The sequence below is a fragment of the Arvicola amphibius genome, chromosome 15 (genome assembly GCF_903992535.2).
Source record: "Arvicola amphibius chromosome 15, mArvAmp1.2, whole genome shotgun sequence".
Lineage (NCBI taxonomy): Eukaryota > Metazoa > Chordata > Mammalia > Rodentia > Cricetidae > Arvicola > Arvicola amphibius.
Genome location: NC_052061.1, coordinates 51232262 through 51257134, shown reverse-complemented (window position 1 = coordinate 51257134; position 24873 = coordinate 51232262).

Sequence of the window (24873 nt, the reverse complement as noted above, 5' to 3'; positions counted from 1 at the left end):
AGATATAAAACCAATCAAACAAAAAGAGTTACCATTCAAATCAAGATTTTTCAACAGGTAGGCTCCCGTTTTTTGTTCCCCCTCCCCCACTAATTCTGCATTACACCCTAGACTTTCCCTGGGCCTCTTTGCTTTGGGAGAGCAGAGCCAAAGCCGCCGGTGTGGGTGTGGGAGGAACTGGCTGAGTTATCCACACCATTGGCTCGGTGACTACCTTCCTTTTGCTAATAAACACCATGTCCTTCATCAGGCTGTTCTTTAGGGAGCCACAGCCCACAGCTGGTGGCCCGACAAACAGCTGAAGGCAGCTTCTGAACAGGCTGGTGAGACTTCTCGCCGGTCCACTAGAGAGATGCTTAGTGTTGGCAGCACCCTGCACCGCAGCCATCTTCTGTTTCCTCTCCCAGAAGAGACGGAAGCAGAGCTATGGGGAGGGTAGGAACTGGTGTGAGTGGAACAGACCGTCAGCTTGTGCTTGGCTCTGCTTCTAGCCCCTTCTCTGCAGCTGAAGCTGAATCCTGTTACACACAGTTCTCACACTCAAGAACAATCGCCGGGGCCAGATTCCTGTGATAGTTTGAATGGTACAGTTTCACTTCCACTAATAAAAGCACAACTAATGTAGAAGGGTTAGGAAGGAGTTCAGGATGGAGGGGGAGGATCCATGGGCATCAAGATTGTGAAAGAAACCAATGGCAGAGGAAGACTGGAAGCCCCTAACAGGATTCAAGTTAACAAAACAGAAGGCAGAGCTATGTAAATAATCCATTAAAAAAGAAAAAAAAGGCCTCTTTTAGCCTAGGCCCCCAGTCTAGGATTTTCCCAAACTCTCAGGCCCTCAGGCCCACATACATTTTCAGGAGTGGCTTTCTCTTTCAAACAATCCCCACTGCTCCCCAGGTGCCCCTGAACCAATTCTTTGATCCCAAACAAGATTAACAGGTGTCCTCAGGACTCTAATCCAGGCCTATGAGCCTGAAGGGATCTAGGAAGGTTTGTTAGGCAAGGAAGAGTTTAGTGGGCTTTGGAAGGTAGCCTCAGGTCATTTTGCCCTGGGGTGTTTGCCTAGGCTCCACCCTAGCTTCTCCAGTCGGAGGAGCTGATTCCTACTTTGTGCTCAGAAGGGGTGAGGCCTGCCTGGGCAGCTGTGCTTGGCATCCCTGCCTCTCTCCTCTGAGCAGTATCTGCACTTGGCACACGGGGAAGCTGCAAGTCTCCCAGGAGGTCTCAGAGTGAGGAAGGTCCTGGGAGCAGAAACCGTCAGGTGCAAATGCGTTGAAGATTTTTTTTTCAAGGAGCCCTGAGGGAGCGGGCTTTATATAAGGGAAAGAAAGGTAGGCGTATGTACTTTAACTTACCCATCTGTCCCCCCCCCCCCCCCCCCCCCGCCCAGGCCTCCACTCCTTTTCAAGTAAAAACATTTTGATATGCGACCTATGATATAAGATTGACCTCTGTACATTTGGACCATAGTACCTGGGTCCGTGGAATCTGCTGCATTCGGAAGACCACAGGTGAACTGAGCTGTTGGGGCAACAATATGGGCCTGAGCCCATCCTGTGCTTCCTCGGCTTCCCTCCAACAAAACTGCACTCAACTGGAAGGCTGCTGTGGAAGACGTGCTACGTTTGTTTATACTGTGGAGTATTTGTTTGATGATGCAAAGATTGCTGCATTCTTTTAGGCTGCATTTATTTGTCTCTGTCAAGCTGTGTTACTTTGCCTGCACAAAATACTAGATTGGTCTAATAGAGAGCTGAAGGGCCAGGAGCTAGGCAGGAGTGAGAAACAGGTGGGACTGGCGGGCAGAGAGAATAAATAGGAGGAGAAAGCTAGGCTCAAGAAGAAGAGAGAAGAGGGGAGCGTGAGAGAAGGAGGAGAGGAGGACTCCAGGGTCAGCCACCCAGCTGGCCACTGAGTGAGAAGGAAGGAAAGATAGAGAATAAAGAAAGGTAAAAGCCCAGAGGCAAATGGTAGTTAGAGAGAAACAGGACAATTTAGGTTAGAAAAGTTGGCTAAGAACAAGCCAAGCTAAGGCTGGGCATTCATAAGCAAAACTAGGTCTCTGTGTATTTATTTGGAAGCTGGGTGGCGGATCCCCCAAAGAGTTAAAAACAACAACAACCATAGAAGATCAGGGCTGCAAAGGACCAGGATGCACAGTGCACAGTGCACAGGCACTAAAAGCAGTGAGCAGAGCTATGGCTTCACTGTCACCAAAGTTCCCATCACCGTTCTGCCGGGTCAAAGTTAGATGTCCTTGTCAGGCGGCGGTGGCGCACACCTTTAGTCCCAGCACTCGGGAGGCAGAGGTAGGTGGATCTCTATGAGTTCAAGGCCAGCCTGGTCTACAGTGTGAGTTCCAGGACAGCCAGGACTGTCTGTTACACAGAGAAACCCTGTCTTGAAAAACCAGGAAAAAAAAAAAAAAGCTAGACGTCCTTAAACCTGCTATCTTGTGCTTCAGCCCAGTGGATGTCAAAATAAGGGCCCCGTGACAAAGCTGCCACTTTTGAGTTTAATATCATCACCGCCACCAAGAATCAGTGGCTGCCATAAGACACTGTACTTTAGCAGTACAATGAAGAAGCCAATCAACCCCAGGCCTGTGGTGACGGTGATAAGGCTGTTGACTTTCCTCCTCGTGCTAGGAGTCTCAGAGTCTACCTCCCACCCTCTCTTGTCCCAGCAGCACATGCTCTTGGGGAAGCCTTGGAAGACTGTGGTCGTGCTGCATCAGTGTGCATTCACATGTGCTGGGGTGGGTGTGCAGCCTCAGTGTGCAGTCACACGTGCTAGGGTGGGTGTGCAGCTTCAGTGTGCAGTCACACGTGCTGGGGTGGGGCTTCTTGGTGGTGCAGATGCTTTTGAGTCCACACAAGGCTCCTTGAGTAAACAAACTCATTGGTTCAGCCAGTGCCCTCTCTGGGGAGAAAGACATTTCTTTATAGGAAAAGTAACTCAACAAGCTCCAGGTGCAAGGATCCTGCATCCATTCCCAGAGTCGCCTATAGTTCTCAGCACTGAAATGTGAGCTTCAGGTCTGCAGGCCCGTGCTGCTTGAGGGAGCAGCACCCAGCCCAGGTGCCCAGCTAGCACAGCCTCTTTATCCAGCTTCCTCTCAGCTCTGTGCAACCTCCAGCAAGCCCACAGCTGACATTGGCAATGCCGGGACAATGGTTCCTGAGGATGGTGACATCTTTGCTGATGGTGTGCCTTCCCAGACTGACTATCCAGCTTGACGTTGGCCGTGGCTACTGAAAAATTCTGGAGACAATAATCTGAATGTAAAGGGCTGTTGCTGTTTCTCAGGAGACAGAAGCATAGGTGCTAAGCCTGATGGTACTTAGGAAAGGTCAGGAAGCATCCAGGTACCTTCTTTTGTGCACTTACTCTCTATTAAATAGCTGGAGGGGGACAACCACAGGGGTGGGAAAGCTGGCCTTGATCTTTTTCAGATGGGTAGGTTCCTGGGGGTAGACCAGATGGAGCCGGGGCAGGGTACATGTCTAAGCATATGCTGGCCCACCTATGTTAAGAGACTCTGTCTTCCCAGTGAAAGCTGCTTCATTCATGTGTCCTGCTGTATACCTTTCCCACCCTGCTGGATCAGCAATGATACCACAGACCAAGGCCTTGAAATGATTACCATCTGACATAGGAGGCTGTGGGCTCGACCGTTCCCACAATGGAGATGCTGACTGTCATGGTTACACAAGTGTTTTCCAAGTGAAAATTGACTTGAAGCTACCAAGCCTTGCTTTATCTCAGGCCAGCCATTAAATAGACATGGAGTGTCTCGAGAGTAGAGGTGCTTTATTAGATTGCGTTAATTCTCCCTTCCTTACTCTTATTCATAAAGCTTTAGTACATACTCCCTGTCTTGGCTTAGCCAAGAACCCCTCACAGGACACACTTAGCTGACAAAGCCCTGTTTCCGGTGAAAAACCACCAAGGGGAGTTGAGATTCTGCGGTTCAGGGACCACTCTGACCCGACAGGCCTGCCAAATGGATCATCTGTAGTCCCCAGCCTTAGTTCCTGACCCATAAGCAGGACTCAGATTCTACTCCCAACCCCCAGTGTGTCTCCCAGAAAGAAGAAACATTAGTTTAAGAAGTTATCCTTTCATGTCTAGTGCTGACAACCTGGCCCAAAGCCCATGGTCCAGGAGGCCGTGGCTCTAAGGAGGAACCTACCTGCTATTCTTTTGCTAAATGGCAATGCTGTCAAACTGCCTTCTAAGTGTTTATCCTTGGGTCTGAAAGTTAGTGCTGGCCTCAACCTTGGCCCGATAACTCTCTGCAGCCGTCAGCAGTTAATGCAAACTCATCACTGGACAAAGAGTTGAGAATAAGTGACCATAGATTGCTCAGTCCTAAATAGGACATCTCTACCATGCCCCAGCACTAGTTACATACACACACACACACACACACACACACACACACACACACACACTACCTCCAAGACTTCATGGTCACTTGCACAGGATCAAGGCAATAAGATCAGCCAACAATTTGGACTCAGAGAAAAAGAAAACAAAAATAGAACCCAAAGGTGGGAAGGGGAAGTGTTGGGAGTACCTGCAGGGGGAGTGGAGACTTCAAATGATGTATAATGGTGTATACGCCCAAGACACATTGTTTATAAGGTGAAATATAAGGTGATACATACTCATTAGTATGTATACTAATAGTATGTATACAAGTAGAGTAGAACTTGTCTCCCATAAAGTGCCCGGATGCCTCAGAGGTCAGAGCTTCAGAAAAGCAGCTATGGAAATGTGTAACTCTCCTTTGTTACAATTTGCAGTGCGTAGAAGCCAGCAAGAGACCCCAGTGGCACAGAGGAGAGGGCACTACAGCTTGGAGACACCCAGCCCCCTGGCTTTTAGCCTGCAAACCTATGCTCCATCTCCAAGCTAAGCCTATACCTCATGGCATAGGATCCCCCTCACCTTGGTAACCTCTCAAAACAGCCACCTCACTGTCTGGCACAACCAAAAATTTCTCTTGCCTTTGGATCCCCGTTGTTTGGTGTTGTCTGCCTGTCTACAGCACTGGAAATTCCCCTGAAGAAGCTCTCTCCTGAAGGGCAATTCCTGCTGACAGCCCATCTCTAGAACCTGCCACCTGCTGTCTCTAAAATCTCCACTTAAATGTGAGGTCTACCTGAGGAGGGCGGGGCAGATATGCACAGGACTAAAGGAGTATTCCTTCTTATTTCTCTATGGTAGTTTACGTTCCGGGGCTTAGTTCCCCCATCTGTCTGTTGCTGGCATGTCTCATGAACCAGCTTCCCTCTTCCTTTCACGATCTAACTTGGCTGGTTGTTGACATTGCTGTTTACCAGTGTGGGGGCTCGAACCCACAGCCTTGTACTTTCTAGATAAGCGCCTTACCACCCTAGCCCCCCAAACAGTCTAACTCTAAGACCCTCCTTTAATTGGTTGATTGAAGGCTATCTACAAGTTTACTGTGTATGAATATAGAGGGAAGCTGAGCAGGATGCTACACTGGGCATCCATTCACAGGTTATGACAGCTGGACGGGCTGGAGAACCCACGGCTTAAACTTAAGGTCACACCGATGGCTGCAGGCAGATCTTGGTCCTGACCTTGAAATCGGATGGCCAGCCTATGCTCTTGTTTCTCTCCTGCAGGCTGCCATCTGTGCGGATACAGAATGACACTGGGTTCTTGACTCTGCTGTGCTAAATCTGGCACACTGAAGGGGGAGCTGAGGTGGCGCTTCCTTGCTTTTGACAGCAGAGTGCAAAAGAGAAGAGCAAAACACAGCTTAGTGTGAGCGGCAGGGCAGCGGAGGACACTTTCTGCACCAGAACCTGGCCAAGACTCAGCCCTCCAGGGAGACCAAGCCACTCTCACTGTCTGGCACCCTGGAGGACACACCAGTAGGGGTATGCAATGCAAACACAGCGTGAGCATTTCAGAAAGGAGCATCCATTGACCAGAGGCAGTGCCCTGCAGCCATGGAGCAAGCGGTGCTATAGACTATAGCTGCTGGCTCCCTTCTGGCCCACAACCTGTCCACTGGAGCCCTTTCCCACTTCTCAAGATACACCCTCCGCTGGGCATGGCGGTGCACACCTTTAATCCCAGCACTCAGGAGGCAGAGTCAGGCAGGCAGAACGAGCAAAACAAAACAAAAAGACACACTTAATTCAAGATTTTCTCAGTCCCCTCATCTGGACCCATTACATATTTTTCCTGTTCTCATTCACAACCTACTTCACCTGGCCCATCCATTGCTCCTTACCTGGCCCTGGCCCCATCCACTGCTCCTTACCTGGCCCTGAGTATTGCCCTCACCTGGCCCCATCCATTGCTCTTCACCTGCTCCAAATGTTGCTCTTTCCTGGCCCCATATGTTGATCTTTCTTCTGCACTTGACTTTTTACTTTCTGCATCCTTTGTAATTTGAGTCTTTGGTTACACATACTGCCATTACAGACTTTCCAAAAGTCCTCTCCCTGGGCTAGGGAGATGAGTGGCTCAATGGTTAAAACTCCGGCCATGCAAGTTTGACAAACGGGACTCAGGTCCCCAGAATCCACACGGCAGCTGGGTGTAGTAACACATGCACCTGTAATCCCAGCCCTACTGGGTGATGGGAGATGGAAAACGGAGACAAGAATTGGTGGGACTCACGGGTCAGCAGAGAACAAGAGAGGCAGACTTCCATCAAACACAGTGGGAGGTAAGGACTGTGCCTGAGATTGTCCTTTGACTTCCTCACTAGTGCGATGGCAGATATCTCTCCTCTGGTATAGCCCTTGTCACTACCCGAGTGTATGTTGTGGATGTATAACCGTGTTTGTGCAGGTAGACGTGTGGATGCACATGCAGGCATGTATACATGTATCGTGGAGGCCAGAGAACAGCCAGATTCATTTCTCAGGCACTGTCTACCATCTGTCTGTCTGTCTGTCTATCTATCTGTCTGTCTGTCTGTCTGTCTGTCTATCTATCTATCTATCTATCTATCTATCTATCTATCTATCTATCTATCTATCTGTCTATCTGTCTATCTATCTGTCTGTCTGTCTGTCTGTCTGTCTGTCCGTCCATCCATCCAATCATCCATCCAATCATCCATCCATCTATCTATCTATCTATCTATCTATCTATCTATCTATCTATCTATCTATCTATCTATCTATCTATCTAGTCTGGGAACAAGTTCCTGTCTGTTAACCCACGAGACCAACCCCACCTACTTTGTGACTGGGCTGTGGCATAGCAGCAAGACCTACTGACAATAGCACCATTCTCTGACATCTTCAGAGAAGACCAGGGCTCTTTAGCCCGAGACGAAGTGGAGGAGTTTTTGAGCTGCAATCTACGGAGGCCCAGACCTAGAGGAGACCTAAGTGGGGACGTGTGCAAGCCTGGATGGAGTGTGCGCTCATGAGCAAGGCGAGAGCCCGGCTCAGCCAGCTGAGGGTCTCCAGAAGCAGAGTCTCGGAAGGGAACGGGAAACAGGGACCACACATCCCCTACCATCTGCACTGTGCTCAGGTCAGGCTGTGGAGGACCCCACAGCCATGCAAATGGCCCCCAAGAACCTGGAGAATGTGGCACAGAAGCCCCCAACTTTTGTAGCATGCTTGCTGCTGAGGTTCTCTTTTTTTTTTCCCTCTGCCCTACTCTGCTCCCTACTTTAACCTTATGTGGTCTTAACAAGTCTCACTTTGTTTGCTACCGGCCATATGTCTCTGTCTAATTCCTTGATATAAACTCTTCACTTCTATGGAGGTACCCGTCAAATCCACGTATCACAGCCAGATATATACCGTACATTCCTTTAGCTCCGTGATCATGGGGCCATTGTGTGACTCAGAGCACTACCATAGGGGTGATGCTGAAGGTGGGGTATCCACTGCTCTGTGTTCCTAGGATGCTAAGCATTCATTGTACATGAGCTACGGTACATGCCAGCAGCCACCATAGTGGCTGGATACACGGCCCAGCCGCAATGGAAGCTATATAGGGTCCTGGATGGCTTGAGGACAGCTGGGCCTTTTTGGCCTGAGCTGCTCCCATGGAGACGTGCAGCTGGATGGGAAACCAGGTGCAGACTTGTGGCAACTTTACAAGTCCTCACGGCCTTGGAGACGTCCACATCTGGCCCTAAGCACAGATTTATAATTACCTGCTCCAAGACTGTCTTAGAAGGCTGTCACACAGGGCTCAGACTAATTAAATTAAGACAAACCTGACGGAGAAGAGAAACGACTTGAACCTCAGGAGGGTGACAAGGTGACCGTGACTGGAGTCTGGAAACGCTGCGTGAATTCTGCCCCGAGTTTATTTTCAAGTTGCAGACTCTGCCCAGCAGCCCCTGGATGAATGCTTGTGATCCCCCACGGAGCAGTGAAACACATCAGGAGTCACAGGAAAGCCTTCGGCAAAGTCCCTGTGCACCCCCAAACAAAACACACACCCTTCCAGGCATTCCAGCAGGACCACCCCAGTCTTCGTGTTGACACACCCTTGGGTCCAAAAGGGGCTTCTTGCTGGTCTGCGCAGCTTCTCCTCATGCTGTGCCCAGACCAGTATCCCATCCAGGGGAAGTGGTTACAGGAGATTTTATCAGCTACAGAACAAGGAAAATCATAAATCAAGGCACTCACCAAGGACACGGAAGGGGGCACGGGACAGATTGCAACCCCTGATGACGTTTCTAGCATTCGTTTTGGCGCAGACCAGTGAGCCAGTGCTCTCGTTTGCTGTCCACTGCTCTGATAAACACCGCTACCGAAAGCATCATGGGGAGGAGAGGCTTTATGTGCTTACACTTCCAAGTCCCAGTCCATTGCTGAAAGGAGGTGGAGCAGAGCTCAAGCAGGAACTCCAGATACCTGCTGAGGAACACTGCTTACTGGCTTGCTTCTTGCCTCTGCTCAGCTGGCTTTCTTAAACAGCCCAGGCCAGGACACCTGGCCTAGGAATGGTACCACCTAGAGTGGACTGGGCCTTCTACATCAGTTAGCCACGAAGATAATGCCCCATAGATATGACCACAAGCCAGTCTGATCAGGCAGTCCCCTAGTTGGGACTCCCTCAGATACTAGTGGGCTGTGTCCAGTTGAGAGCTGAAAACTAACAAGATCTGCTAGGAATACTCCGTGAGGGTTTCACTAAACTTGAGGTTGTTAGGTCAGACACAGGTATGGGTAACGGGCAGTTTTCAAATGGACTAAAAGTAACCCAAGATAATGTGGCTCTGTCTGCACATTTTAACCCTTCATAATCTTGAGGTTCAGTCATTTGGTCTTGTAGAATCTTTAACATGAGTGCAGCTTTTTCTTGCTTGCTTGCTTGTTTGCTTTTGCAGTTTTCCTTTCTGGGAATATCAGTTCACACCGGGCAAGTCCTTGGAGAATCCATATGTCCACAGTGTTAGTATGTGCCGTGCGCCCAGCCTCAAAATTCGGAGAATGTGACATGGCAGCCTTATGTTTGCATGGCGCCGACATTGCTTCTTCAGCAGACCACAGGCCATTGGCGAACTGAACCCCGAGGTTCAGGTCTGAGAAAAGACCTTCCTTGCCTGGGTGACCTGCTCTTGTGATGGCCTCAAGTCCTTCTTTCTATCCAAGATACTGGGGTGACATATTACAGAAATCGGCTTTCAACCCATTAATCGTGCCTCTGTTAGAAACCTCCCGTTTCCACCCATTTAACAAGCATGCCCTGGAGATGCTGCAGGAAAAGTCCTACAGGCTACGTTCCTTAGCGTGAGTGACAAGGGACTTCAGAACCCAGGAACCTTGTCGGTTTCTATTGCGTTTCTGCCTTCAGCTTTTATGTTATCATCTTGAGTACAGAAGTTCCCGGTAAGCATGGATAGAATGAATGACTGACCACGCTGGTCAGATTCAGATGGGCCAAGCCAGCAGGAAGCAAATCACGCTGCTCAAATGGCTCTCACAGTGGCTATTAAACCCATGGGGGACTGTCATTTCTAAAAGTACTACAAATACAGATTTTCCTTCTTACTGTGGGCAGACTGTACTGGAATCCAGGCTAATATCAGCCCAGAAGGCTGCATTTTATGAAGCCTCATCGCTGGAGGGGGGTTCAGAAAGTCCTGTGATGTGACATACAGAGCAAGCCCAAAACTCAAGGGTACCCACCAGGGGCTTTTCTTATCAACTCAGGAGCAAAGGGGAGGAGTTTGGGAACAGACGGACAGCTCCTTTTTGGCTGCAGGAGATAGATTTTCTTGGTTTGCCAAGAGGTTTTGTACAGGATAGTTCTTCTTGGTTGCTGGGTCCTGTATTTAACTCTCATTTAAAAATGTTTGTTTTTATTTTGTGTGTGGGTATTTGGTCCACATGTATAAACACATGTGTGTACCACATGTATATGGTGCCTACAGAAGCCAGAAGAGGGTGTTGAATGGACTAGACCTAGAGTCAGAAAGGGTGGTAAGTCGCCATGTGAAGGTGCTGGGAATTGAACCCCTGTCCTCAGGAAGAGCAGCTAGTGCCTTTAACTCTGAAACCTGCTCTCCAGTCCCATGGAGCTAACCTTCTCATTTCCACAGTCTCACGTGCCTGACCCACTCTTCTGGCCTCACACATGGGCCTCTGGGCTCAGCCAGGAATAGTGGGTAGCGAACTAAACCACGCCACACCTGCTCTCATTGGCATACACTATCCGACACCTCCTTCTGTGGCTGGGGAAGCTCCATGTCTCCCCCCTCTGTGGCCCTGGCCCCTGAAAGTGTCCACTTGGTGGCTGTCCCTCCTTTGTCAGGCTGTCTCCAAACCGCTGTCTGCCTGCTGGGCTCCTGAGTTCCGCTGTCTGAGCCTCAGAGCTTTTTTTTTTTTTTCTGTCTTTGCTTTGTTTTTCCTCTGTTCTCATTATTTTCCTTCCAGGGGCTTTGCTCTGGCCTGGACTTTCTTTCTGCTCCCTGCTTTGGGAAGTGTTTCACGGGGCTAATTTCTAAGGCTTCTGTGGTGCTCGTGTGTGCGCGCGGCTGGTTGTTCTGCTGATCCTGGTTTTCTCTTCTCTCTTTCCAATCTCTCTCTCAGCTGGAGTTTGGACATTCATCCTCTTCACCCTGGGGTCTTTAGTCACATGGTCACAGATCAATAGACGCCATCCTACAATAAAACATACACTATAAAAACAAATAAAGCACGGGTTCTCTGATTCCGACAAACAGTAAACACTTGGGAGCTAATTTTAAAAAACAAGTCACAAGCCGATGCGTTTTCGCCTCCAAGATTCAGAACCCTGATTCCGATGCCAGCCACGGTCCTCGTTAGCTCTGACACCAGCCACAAGCAGAGCAGGTTCACCTGCCTCAGTCCCCTTATCTGAAACATGACAGGCTGGGCCAAACCACGGCTAGGCTAAGCTCGGTCACCCTTGCCCGCCTCTGTAAGTGTTGTTCTCCATTGTGAAGATACTATGCCCTCCCTGCCCCTGCCCCTGGCCTTGTGTGTGTGTGTGTGTGTGTGTGTGTGTATGCCCTCCCTGCCCCTGCCCCTGGCCTTGTGTGTGTGTGTGTTCCTCCATCTCTCTGTCTCTTTGCCTCAGTTTTTCTCCGTGTCCCCTCCTGTCTCTGTGTTGGTTTCATTTCCATCTTTAGACAGTGCGGTAAGTCAGAGGCTGTCACGCCTCTTCGTGGCATTCCGCTGTCACCTTGAATCGGCTCTGTGCGTTGTCGTCTTTCTTCCTGAGCACTACCTCGTTGTGTCTGCCAGGCAGAGCAGACAGCCCTGAGAAGCCACCAGAGGTGCTTCGCCAGACGCAAGCCACTGTGCCCCACAGCCAAGAAAAAGCACAGATGTTTGGCTTTGCGGATATTGGCTGGTACAGCTCTGTCCAACCCAGGAGGACACAGGCTTTGTCCCAAGCTCTTCCCTATGGTGCTTGTCCACAATCCCAGGTGGCACCACCCAAATGACAGAGTGATGAGAACCGCTTTATTGTCCACGTATTTTGAGCTCACCCCATGCTTTCCCACACTGCTACACTTTAACCTCAGATCACCTGTGTACTGGGCTCGAGGAGGTCGCACCTTCCCACTTTACAGATGGAACCCCATCACAAGTGACAAGCAGGCCTCCTGGCTGGTGCTGAGCTGCAGCAAAAATCGTTTTCCTAAAGGCGCAGATGCAGAAGTAGACCCAGACCCACACTCTCCCAGAAGCCTCAGCAGAATACTGTGGTAGAGCCATCCTAGCTCCTTTCTGTCCGCAGGCTCTGTGAACAGGGCAGTGTGCTAGAAACACCAGGTCCCACCATGACCAACCTCAGCTGTTCCCAGACTGTGCAGGATGAGGCTGGGCCTTGGGGTGATGCAGAGTCACAGGGCTTGGCCAGCCTGCCCCCCAGGGCATCACCTCCCCACCCCACCCCCTGCCTTGTCTGCATTCTAATCTCTTTCCACTCCAAAGGTGACAATGGTCACAGAGAACACACGTCCTCATCTTTCCACAGCTTCTGCGCTGAGCGGGAGCCTCCTGTGGGCAGGTGTCCTGTCCTTCCACATAGACCCAGAGGGGCACAGGCTCTCATGTAGACAGAAATACACAGTGCTGAGCCTTGAATGCCAAGTGTTCCTACAGGCCTGCGCTTGAACACTTGGTCCCCAGCTGGCGACAGTATTTTTGGAAGGTTGTGAAACCCTTAAGTGGTGGAGACTCACCAGAGGGAATGGGTTGCTGGAGATTTGAGGGGGTCTTAGGGATTATAGCGAGGCGCTACTTCGGACCCACCCCAGAGTGAGCTCAAGACAAGCCTGGGTGAGCTAGTGAGACCCTGTTTGAAACTAAAAAGGGAAAAGAAGCCTGAGGGTGTGGCTTGGTGGCGGAGTATTTGCTAACGATGTATGAGACACTGGGCTCTAGCCCCAGAACTGAAAAAATAAAACGAAGACCAAAACTGCCTCATCCTGAGTACTTAAGGTGTGTAGGTTTCTGCTATCATGTACAAATTGTGTTTCAATCTGGAATATTGATAGGTTTTCTTCTTCTTCTTCTTCTTTTCCAAAGGAGACCTGGTCTGTCTGTGCTGGATGTGTCTAGGTTCTCGGCCTCTTAGTCAAGAACGAAGTCAAAGCTTGTGCAGATTGCAGGGTATCAGAAAGAATTTCATAGACACAGAAGCACCAGCAGGGTCGCTCCCTTCCTCACCATCCTCAGCTCCTGGTAATAGCCAGCAGCCCCGTGCTGTTCCTGGGCAATTGCTGTCTCCATGGTCACTAGACTTCCTTCCCTTGCTCCCTGTCTTCTGTCGACAAGTGTTCTTTCTTTACAAGGACTCTGACCTCTGGCTTGGGTCCAGCCTAACTCACCATGACTTGGTCATGAATAATGGCATCTGTCCAGAACCTGTTTCCAAGGGAAGTGACCCCCGGAGGTCCTAGGTGGACACACCTTTGGGAGTCCTGCTCCCCCCAGTTTTTGTCTTCTCGGGTTCTTCTGCTGGAGACACCAAAGCCAGATCCAGAAGTGTGTAGACCACACCGTGCATGCGGCTCCTCCCTCAAGACCGGCCCTCCTACCCAGCATTCCAGAGCTCCAGTCAACAGGCTCTGGGCTCTCAGCCAGGCGCCTCTCCTCGGGGATTAACTTCACTTTGAATGATGAGCTCCAAACACTTGCACTCTGGTTAAGAGAAAAAATTCTGTGTGCCTCGGCAACCCTGAGACAAGGCTGTTAACCTCGGGATCGGGCTCACATTCTGTAGCGGTCCCAGCATCGTTGTGGGAACGGAAGACAGCCACGCCCCTCCCCCACCCACCCAGACCCTCAGTGACTCTGCCTGCATCTGATCCCATGATGTAGACAGGCAACGGCAAACTAACCATGTTATCAGCCACATAGGAAACAGTCCTGTGTTCTGTGGATGCTCTGTTCCACGCATGTTACAGCAATGAAGCACCCCTGAGGAAGTGGTTACGGGTGAGCACTGGCAATCCTCAGCCAGGATATAAGAATCTGAACAACGGAAGGCTCTACCTCAGGATCCATATCTTTGGTATCTTACTGCTGCACTGCAGGTGGTCACTGCTACTCTTTAGCCGCTCTCCAAGGACCCGTTCCCTTCCTAATCCCACCAGGGTCCCAGACCTGCAAGGCACAGACGAACCGGTCACTGTCCCAGAGTGTGTGTCAGTCCTGGAAGGTTCTGAGGAGAACTGAGTCTCTGACGTTGAAGTGGGTTTTCGGTGTCATCTCTCTTCTGCCCCCACCCACGTGGAGCATTTTAAATGTGAAAAGTACTTCTATGGTATAGCCAGACAACAGGCCTTGAAGACCAGAAAGGAAGAACTGTCTCTTAAAATGACTGAGGCACAAGGAAGTCCCTCAACTCTCTGTAGCATGACACTCCAACAGACAAAATTCACAGAAACATGAGGTAGTAGTGATGGTTATACGTGCCTAGCTGGGCTAGCAGGGCCAGGGCAGAATTCAGCTGACTACTGAGACAGGTGGCCTGACTCCAAAGACAGCTGTGTGGTTGGAGCGTCCTGCCGTTGGCATTGTGGGAGCTCACAACCCTGCTCCCACCAGGGCCCAGGCTGAACAAAACAGCGAAGATGCCCTCCAGGGTCCTCCAGTGTGTGTGAGCAAGCATGGGGCTCAGACCCAGCTGAGGTTGAGAAGCAGCTTCACATCCTGGAGGGAAGGACGGGGCCCAGCTACCAACAGTGCTAGGGGGAGGAGAAGAGAAGCCCCGGGATGCAGGCGCAAACCCCAGCTGCTGGATGCTGAGCCAGGTGCAGTGCAGGGCTGAGTTTACGAGATGGGAGGGGTCCAAGTGGGGCTCTCCAGCAGCAATCACGAAGGAAAGAAAAGGGGAGGCATGAAGTACTCATCAAAGTTTCCATGCTGGTTTAGCTTGCTTGTTTTCAGAGCTAAACAAAGACAGAGCGTGGTGACACAGCCTTTAGTTCCAGTGCTCCGGAGGCAGTGGCAGGTGGATCTGTGAGTTGGGGGCTAGCCTGGTCTACATAACAAATTCCAGGTTAGCTAGTGCTTTTCTGGCATAATAAGACCTGTCTCAGAAGAAAAAAACCAAAACAAACAATAACAACAAACTGCTAACTACTGTCTCTCCTTTTCCAACGTGCTGGTCTTAGTGGACACTCTAGGGGCTGAGGGCCAGTCCTAGCATGTGACTTCTCTATGAGCCACTGTGTAGGTAGATTTTTCTTTTGGGGCCTCCAGCTCACAAAGAATGACACAGAGACTTATAGATTATGAAAGCTTGGCCGATAGGTCAGGCTTGTTTTCAGCTAGCTCTTATAACTTAAGTTAACCCATTTCTATTCATCTACTTGCTGCCCCAGGCTCATTTCCCTCACCTGTGTGCTGTCCTGTCCATCCCGCTTTCCTGCTTCCTCAGTGTCTCCTCCGGTCTCCCTTCTTCCCAGCGGTCCTCTCTGCTCCGAAGATCCTGCCTACTGTGGACCATTCAGCTTTCTCTCGAACCAGTCAGAGCGACACTTCTTCACAGTGTGCAAAGCAATGGTTCCCCCACACCACTGTCTCTGTCAAAACTCATGCCTTGGCTTCCCCTGCTCGTTCACTTCCCACAGCCTCTCAACCTTGAAAGACACCAGGGGAGGAAAACACGCTGGGACGTGAGACAATAGAAACATCCCTGAAGCCCTCTTTTGTTAAAGTCAGTATTTCTACTCAGAAGAACCACTTCTCATCTCCGTCATGTCTTTTCTACCTTGAAGAAATCCATGTGTGTGTTTATTGAGTTCTTTGCTGTTTGTTGTTTTCAAGACGGACTCCGTACACTGCACAGGCTGGCCTGGAACTTTCCATCTTCCTGCCTCCCACACTGGAAATGCAAACGGTAAGCAGGGAGGAGTTTGTACCCAGCATGCCTTTGACAGTGGACCTCAGTTTCCTTTAGCTTCCAGCAGCAACAACAGCACATTGGGGTGGGGTGGGGTTGCAGGCCAATCATCTTAGGAATCTGAGTAGTTTCAAGAAGCTGGGTCAGATGGAAGCTTGGGGCTGTTGACACCTGGGAGGTAAGATGGTTCTGGTCCCCGTGGAGACCCCAGACATGGAGGCCCTGGGATGTCCGTGCTGGTCGGAGTTCAGGGGCATGAACCTGAAACCTTTCTAGCTATCTGATTCAGCAGCAGAACTTGGGCAGGTGAAGAGCGGGAGGACCGTCTGGAGCCAACACCATGCTGGCCATGGAATGGCAGCCTCCTCCCCAGCTCAGAGGACAAAGCAGAAGCTGGAAGACCCGGAGAACACTCGCAGCCCCCACGCAAAAGCAAGGTGGGCCCACATGGCAGACACCTAGAGCTGGACTTGCTGTCCAGGAAGGCTCTGGGGTCAGCTGAGATACCCTGACTCAAGTCACGAGGCGGGGAGCAACTGAGGGCGATCCCCAATATCCTCAGGCTCTCACACACACAGGTACACAAATGTTCATATACTCACACACGTATGTGCTCCCACACAAACACACAGGCACACATACAATACACACCCACACATGCAAACAAGCAACAAAGAAATAACACCAGGAAAAGCTCGAGGTCTTGTGTGGTAGGAAGCCAGGAAAAGCTACTGAGTTACAAATAATGAGAATCCTTAAAAAAAAAAAAAAGAAAGAAAAAAAGCCTCCTGATTGGGTGGGCTGTGCTGTGGGAAAACAGAGAACATCCGGAGGTTACCAGATCATTTTGGAGATTAAGCTAAAAAAATCGAAAATAGCCCACGTCCTGCAAACTGTCACACGCTAGTGGCAATCTTCGGGGAAGGAAACCAGTGAGCGAGAAATAAATCCCGCTGCACAAATAGTGAGTGAGACTCCTTCACAGAGGCCGAGAAGAGGACCGCAGCTTACTGCTTGTGATGGTTAGTGTCTTAGAGACATGACAGAGGTCATTTCCTCCACCACAGCTACTCCGTGGGTATGGGCTAACCTTTAGCGGTAGCTCTGACCCACAGGCCCAATCTGTTCTGTCATCTGAGAGTCAGTATGGTCACCCGACCCAGCGCCAGGCTCTAGACCACATCTGGGATACTTGGTGGAGGCTGCTGGCTGGGTCTGCCCTGATGGCCACTCCCACTATGACATCATGGCAGCTTCACCTGTGAGGCTGGCTGGCATGGCTCTTTTCTGTCTGTGCTCTATGCCCAAAGCCACAGTGTTGGGTGCCCACAGAGAGAAGTACTAATTAACATAATCGTGACATACTGATATGATTAATTAACATGGCCTTGATTTTAGCCTGTGGGGCTGACTCCTGGGCTAGTCTTTAAGGGGACGTTTGTGTAGTGACCAGCGTGGTTACAAAAAGGAGGACAAGGGACTGGGAAGGGACAGAGGGAAGAAAACAGGGAAGAGCAGTGTCAGGGGGAGAAATGGAAGGAAGGAACAGAGTCAGGGAGGGATGGGAGCGGGACAGGGCTAAGAAGCAAGGAAGTACCAAAAAGCAGGTAAAAATGAAGAATGGAATTGAGAAAGAGCTCTGAGCAGTTATATTTTAATTTAAAGAAAAGCCAGCCAGGACTAGTGGTGTATATAGTGGTATATGACTTTAATCCCGGCACTTGGGAGGCAAAGGAAGGCAGATTTTTATGAGGCCAGCCTGGTCTACAGAGCAAGTTCCAGACTAGGAGGCTAGCAAGTTCTAGACGATGCTAGCTAGAGCTACACAATTTAAAAAACAACAACAACAACAAACTCCGGGAGGAACAGGTTTGAGCTGGACTCAGTTCAGAACTCAGAGCCCCTGTGGACTTCCCCCTCCTGAAAGCCCTCGCATTCCCATCAGTTGTACCTTAGTTTCTCTCCCGTCTCTCCTGGAAAAGCCAATAGGAACTGGAGAACAGCGAAGGCTCCTGAGAGCTGGATTAGCCGGCCAGTACCAGGTGGACGTACTACCAATCAGAGCCTCTTTCCACCACTGTGTCAGGGCCTGCGGACTGCAAGGATCCCTTACCCCAACCCTCACACACACCAGGCTGCCACTGCAGTACAGCCTGTTGCAAGGCTGGGTCTGACACAACCTCTTGACCTTTTGGGGCTCTTAACAAAATGTGTCCGGGCCAGCAGGGAGGCTCTAAGAGTCTGATCTGGTGTGTGGGGAAGGCCCACTCCTCAAGTTGCTGGAAATGCTGCTGGCTTTGACCTACAGCCCAGAGTGGAGACAAAGGCTCTTCTGTGTGGCTCTAATCACGAGGCTGGAATCACAGTGACAGCAACACTTTAGAGAACACAAGAGACACACTCACTTGTCATTAATTGCACCCGGCTGCTCCCTCCTAAATGTCCCCATGTCCCCACTACAGAGAGCTGTCCCTAAATATGACTAATGGAGCTGTGTCCGCATTGATATTTTAAAGGAAGGTTGTCCCCATGCCCAACAGTAGCTGGGAGGCTAGGCACACACTCTCTTTCCCTGAATTTGGCCTTGGCAGAAGTACTGAATGCCACCACAGAGTGGAGATTGTAGAGGAAGCCAAGGTTGCCAACGGGCCAGGCAGGCAGACAGAACTCCGATACACCTCTGCAGACTTTTGTGTCTCTTTATCTTTTCTTCTGGAGAGAGAGAAAAAAAAAAAACGAAATAAAGCTCAAAAAACACACCAGGCATTTGCTCAAGCAAATAACACATCCAATTTAAACATTGCTCTTGCAGTTCTTTTTCTACTTTATACAGTTGGATCTGACCTTAGGGACCAGTTCTACTTCCTGGGAGGGGTTGGGATGCCTGGTCTCAGAGCCAAATGTGGCTCTTAGTAGTTTGCAAGAGAGTGCATCAGAAGGCTAAGCTGTTTGGCATAGACAAGACACATGGATTACTTGAGAGAGCAGACAGTGTCTCTCTCACCCCCACCCCACTCTCAGGGGTGGGGTGGGGTAGGTTGGGTTGGGTGGGAGGAATGACATTGCCCCACTCCTGAAAGAAACTCTCTCTATTCTAGGGTGTCTCTCTCCCTGCCCCTACCCTCCTTCACACCTTCCCTGGATTCATCTCATCTCTGGTTTGCCCTGTGAGTCTGAGAGTTTCAAAGCTGTTTCTTTTACATGTGAGTCAGGTCCTTTAGCCCTTCGATCCCTGGCCACCCACAGGGCCACTTTTTCTTCCTAGACTTGACTTCTTTATGTTTCAGACATCTTTAGCTCTTCCTTCGCTCGCTAAGCATCTGCTCGGTTGTTTCCCTGTGGACATTTGCTAAGTAATATGGTTTATTTGGGGCGTCTGGTTGTGGGAAAACTTCTCATCCGTCCACCAAATGACATTGTAAGTCCTGTCTTCTTTTAACTTTAAAGAACCAACTGATTTTCTTATCTTTTGCATGCTTTGCTATTTGAGTGCAAGCCAAGGACCTGCCGGGACAGTATCTAGAGCCCTTCCTGAAAGTTCTTATCAAACCAAGTTTACAGGCAGAGAGTAGACAGAGAACAAATGGCAGGCCACTGTGCCTTGTAAGGCTTTTCCAAATGATCTTACCCAGCGACTCTTTCCCCGAAGCCCCGTGGATGCGATTTCCCGTTAACGGTGAGTGGCATGGAGGTGTCTCGAGTGCTTTCCCTTTTGCTGGCCAGAAGCCTCAGCTCCTATGCTTTTTCTTCTATACACTCGCTCAGTTCTTCCTTTCCTCTCAGGAAATGGGAATCTTTAAAAATAGCTTTAAAAGTATTACTCGTGTGTGGATGTATGTGCATCTGTGCACAGATATTCCTATGTATGTTGCGGCACCTGCAGAGGCCCGGAATAGAGAGTCCTATTTCTTGGAACTGGAGTGGCAGCCAGTTATGGGATACCTGACATGAATGTTGGGAGCTGCATTGCGTTGCTGAATTGAGTCTTTATCAGATTGGTCGGTGGGCATGTTTTGGGGGATTGTCTCGACTGATAAGAGATGTAGGTGGGCCTAGCCTACTAAGAATCATTCCTAGGCAGGTAGTCCTGAGTCACGCAAGAAAGCTAGCTGAGTTCCAGAGGGAACGAGCCAGAGAGTGAGGCCAGCACTCAAGTTCCTCTGAGACAATGGTTTCTGTTTCAGGTTCCTGCTTGAGTTCCCTCACTGATTTCCCTCAGTGGCAGATGGTGACCTGAAAGTATAAGCCGAATAAATCCTTTCCATTCCAAATTGCTTTTGGCCAGGAAAAGATAGATATAGATATAGAGAGATTCTATAGATGTTAGTTTATGTGAACAAGTGTTTGCTTCCTTGTACGTCTCTGCAGCATGTGTTTGCCTGGTGCCTGTGGAAGCCAAAGACAGTGTCAGAGCCCCTGGAATGGGAGCTATGGAGAGCTGTGAGCCACCCCGTGGTGCTGGGAACCGAACCCTGGTGCTCGGTAAGAGCAACTAGAGCTCTTCAACAGCTGAGCCAAATCACCAGCTCCCCCGGTCAAGCTCTTTTATTACAGCAGCAGACAGGAAGCCAGAAGAGGGGACTGAGAAAACGGCCGAGCTGCCCATTTGCTCACTCTCTCCATCCACACAGCCTGTGGTTTCAGAGTGGAAGATGAAACTCTCTCAATTATTTATTACAATTGTTTCTATTGCTTATTACATTACATATCTTATGCCCGACAAATATGTGGCCTGAAAGTCTTCCCCACAAACCAAAGATGACCTGTATGGATTTGTGGAGTTGAAGTATTTATCCCCACAGAAGCACCTGAGCACATGAGGGTTCTGTGGGTTTCCTTTGTGGATGCTGCACGGAGATACTTATCTATGTGTGTGTGTGGGGGGAAGGCTGGCCTGAGAACCAGGGTGCAGGAGGACAAAGACATCTCAGGAACAGAAGCAGCAGGAGAAACAACGGTGTAAGATTCTCAGCCTGCCAACAGCTCAGAAACCTAGAGGCTCAGCGCCCCTCTAATCCGGTCACCTTTCTTCCCTGGCCCCAGACTACAGGAGGACCAGGAGAGGACAGCGTCTACGCCTAAGGGACGAGGTAGACCCTCCCTATGATGTGAACAAGGAGCCCTTCCGGCACCTCAGCTCTGATGTGTGGTTCAGAGAAGCCTAGGGCATGTTCCCGTCAGGCACAGTGTGGCTCCTAGGCAGCCGGGCCTGTTAGCACTATAGACTTTCTTGCCTGAAACCCTCTGGCCACAGGATATATCTGAGATGCCACCCACAGCTTCTGCTTGAGGGGTCCCTGGGGACAGTAGAGAGCTCACATTCCTTCCTTTGCTAACTCAGTGACGAAAGAGTGGGGGTGAGTGAGTCAGACGTGGGCATGAATTGTCACACCTAGATCAACGTGTTTACATCCAAAAGCAATTGAAAGAAAAAAAAATAACTTGTATCTCTCTGTAAATTGATGACTAATCCGTTCCCTGCGATGTGCTTTAGCTAAGAAGTAATAACTCTTCATTAGGAGGCCGCCCAAGGGTGCTGAGCTGCCATGGCAACAGCCCTTCATACAGACAGACGTTCACGATTCCCCTAGGTATCTTTTCATCTGACACCTTTTCAGAACATCCAGTATTTGGACAAGAACAAAGATGTATAACAGGTATTTGTTTACAAGGGTGGGCATGTCTGTGGCTGCGGCTGAGTGCCCGAGCACGGCGGCTTATTCATTTATATGGCGTAGAGCTATATTTGGCCCTTGGTTCTGGAGACTAACAAGTCTGAGAGCATAGGATTGATATCTGCTCTGCTTGGCCATGGCATCGCAAAGGATGTCACGTAGCAAGACACAGCAAGCCAGTCCGAGGAAGTGAGGGTCCAAACCAAGCCAGTCCTGTGACAACCTATTGCTTTGTTACTACTAGAATAAAGGAATAGAGGAGACAATGTGCCTTCATCACCTCCTGACGACTCTCATCTCATCTCTCAGTGCTGCTGCCCTGGGGACCGGGTTTCTAAGCCTTAAACTTTGGGAACTATATCATAGGGTGTATATAAGTGAAATAGAGACATGCATGTGTCATATGTATATCACATATAATACATACTGTGTGATACATGCAATATATTTTAACAATAGATATTGCATGCATATATGTGTATATTTGCAATATAATAACACTATATCATTGTAATGCAGATGGTCTCTCTACTGGAGAGAACCCTTTCCATTCCTGAAGTAGAGTAGCTGTGACCACCTACGCAAGACCTTCATGACACCTGGCCCATTAACATTCCTGCATGGAGGACTAGGAAGAATTCACCTGGATTAGAAGACACAGGGCTCCCTAACAGCCTCACATGGTTCCCTCCTCTCCCCAAGATACCAATCATCGTTATATATGAGATAGAGTTGATGGGCTGGGACTGTGTTCCACGTGGCTGCCTTTGAGTAGCCCATGCTCCTGGAAACCATCTCCTCACTTCTCGGATGAACACTTCTCTTTGGCTTGCCGATGTCCCTTCCATATGGGATGAAGTGACGCTGTTTATGCCTCCCCAGCAAAGTCCCATAACGAACACATATGTGTATACGTGGGGTGGATATATGGTCCTTAGCAACCCCGCTGCCCTCACATGCTTTCTCCGGAGGAGGGGGAGGAGTACCACAAAGGCTCCTCCGTGACTCTGGCTCCAAGCCCTGGGAGCCAACAGTTGCAGGCTCCTCTGACTCAAAATGGAAAGGAATTCCAGAGATGTGACCTCTCCCTCCCTGACTGGAAGGAAAGCAGCTGCAGCCACAGCTGAACACTAGGGTCCCCATGTGAGTCACAGAGTCCTGCACCACATAGGGAAGGGGGAGCATGGCAGGGAGGTGGGCGTGAAACCCCTAGTCCTAGGCAGGGGGAGAGTGGTCTACATGCATTATGGTTCACCTTCTACCATCTCTGTCCTTCAAAAGTCAACAGAGTTAAAGTTGGACTTGAGACTTAAAGAACAGTCCCAAGAAGCCAAGGATAGGGCTGGAGAGATGGCCTAGAGGTTAAGAGCACCAGCAGTTAGTTCTTCCAGAGGTCCTGAGTTCAAGTCCCAGCAACCACATGGTGGCTCACAACCATCTGTAATGAGATCTGGTGCCCTCTTCTGGTTTGTAGGAATATATACAGACAGACCATTGTATACATAATAACAAATCCTTTAAAAAAAAAAAAAAGGCAAGGCTATAGAGAAGAGAGTAAGACTTGGCCAAGGCCTCCACGTATCAGTCTGTGAAACAAATGTAAAACCTTACAGCAACAGCGTCAGTGTGCTGAGAGGTGTGGCTTCTATCGGCAAGGAACCCCGAGGTGTCTCTGTCCCGCCTTGCAGCCTTTCTGTAGCAGTCAGATTATCACAAACACTGGCCAGGACACATAATCACTGACCTATAGATTTTACTCCACACAATCAGTGGTCCCCAAACTCAGGAAGATGGCTATTTGTGTTACAAGTCGGCAGCCTACACCTCATGCTGAGAGTCTCTTTGAAACCCCAGCCCAGGGGTCCAGTCACTAATGCTCCCCAGGTCTCCACCAGACATGCTCCATGCTCCTCTTGCAATCCCTTTCCTCTCCTAGACAGCAAATTCCCTGTGGGTGGGCATGATACTGAGAGAGAATTACAAGGCCCCTGGCATGCTCCCCTGTGCCGACTGAGTGACTGGCATTAATCCATTTACTCTACAGCATCCCTAAGCAATTTGTGTGCCAGTGAGGGTTGACATCACAAAAATGAGAGCCTAAGGCAGAGAGAGGGCGAGGGGCTCGCCCAGGGTCACACAGTCAGCTAGAGAAGGAAGCAATTCCATGGTGGCTCTGGGCTATTTTCTGCTACACTCTTCTGTCTGATGAGTCTTGGAGCCCTGAGAGCAACATGGCACCTCCTGAGATCCCTTCCCGTCAGCCATTGTCAGTGGGGCAACAGAGTCTGGGAAATATGGGGGTGGATTCTGACTCGTCACCATTGCAGGTAGCAGTCTCAGCCCGTGCCGTGTTGATAATGATTACAACCTTGTCTCAAAGTTTGAGTTTGGACCATTTCTGTCTATAGTCATGTTGAGAAGCAATCTTGTTCTGGAGAGGCGGCTCAAGGGGAAACCATGTTTTGTGTGTGAGTGTAACACTCTCAGTTCAGATACTCAGAGCTCACACAAAGCCAGACTAAACAACCCACATTTATACTTCCTATACTCTCATGGCAAATTAGCCAGAGATAGTAGAATTTCTGGTTTACCTCGCATGTACAATGGTGAACACCTTGCCCCAACACAATAGAAAGCAAAGACAGACACCCAAAGTTGTCCTCTGGCACCCATAAGTACTTTGTGGCATTCGATCGCCTGCACTCATACACACAAACATACACACTCATCATCATCCTCCTCCATATACATGAACATACATATGCACACATGTCATACATGAACATTCACATATGTTGGAGGAGGCCACTTGTTGGTTCCCAGCTGCTGAGAACTGAAATAATCACACAGATACCATATTAATTAAATCACTGACTGCTTGGCTCATTAGCTCTAGCTTCTTATTGGCTAACTCTTACATATTAATTTAATCCATTTCTATTAATCAGTGTATCACCACAAGGCTGTGGTTTACTGGGAAAAGTTCCTGTGTATATCTCTGGCAGGGGCTACATGGCTTCTCCCTGACTCCATCCCCTTTCTCCCAGCATTCAGTTTAGTTTTCCCCACCTAGCTCTGCTCCCCTATAGCTCTACTATAGGCCCAAAAGCCAACAACTCTAGACACATCTGCGAAAGATGGTTTGCAGAGACAAGAGAATAGGCTCTGAGGTGGGAGGTTCTCGCTTCCCGGGGACTGACAGCTAACACCACTGAGCAAGGTGTAATTCTCACGAGCATGGCCATAGCCTTAGCGTAATCTTGTTCTCGGTGCAGAGATACATGCTCTGGAGGGTGCTAGACAGGAAGAGAAAGAATCTTACCTGCTTGTAAAGAGG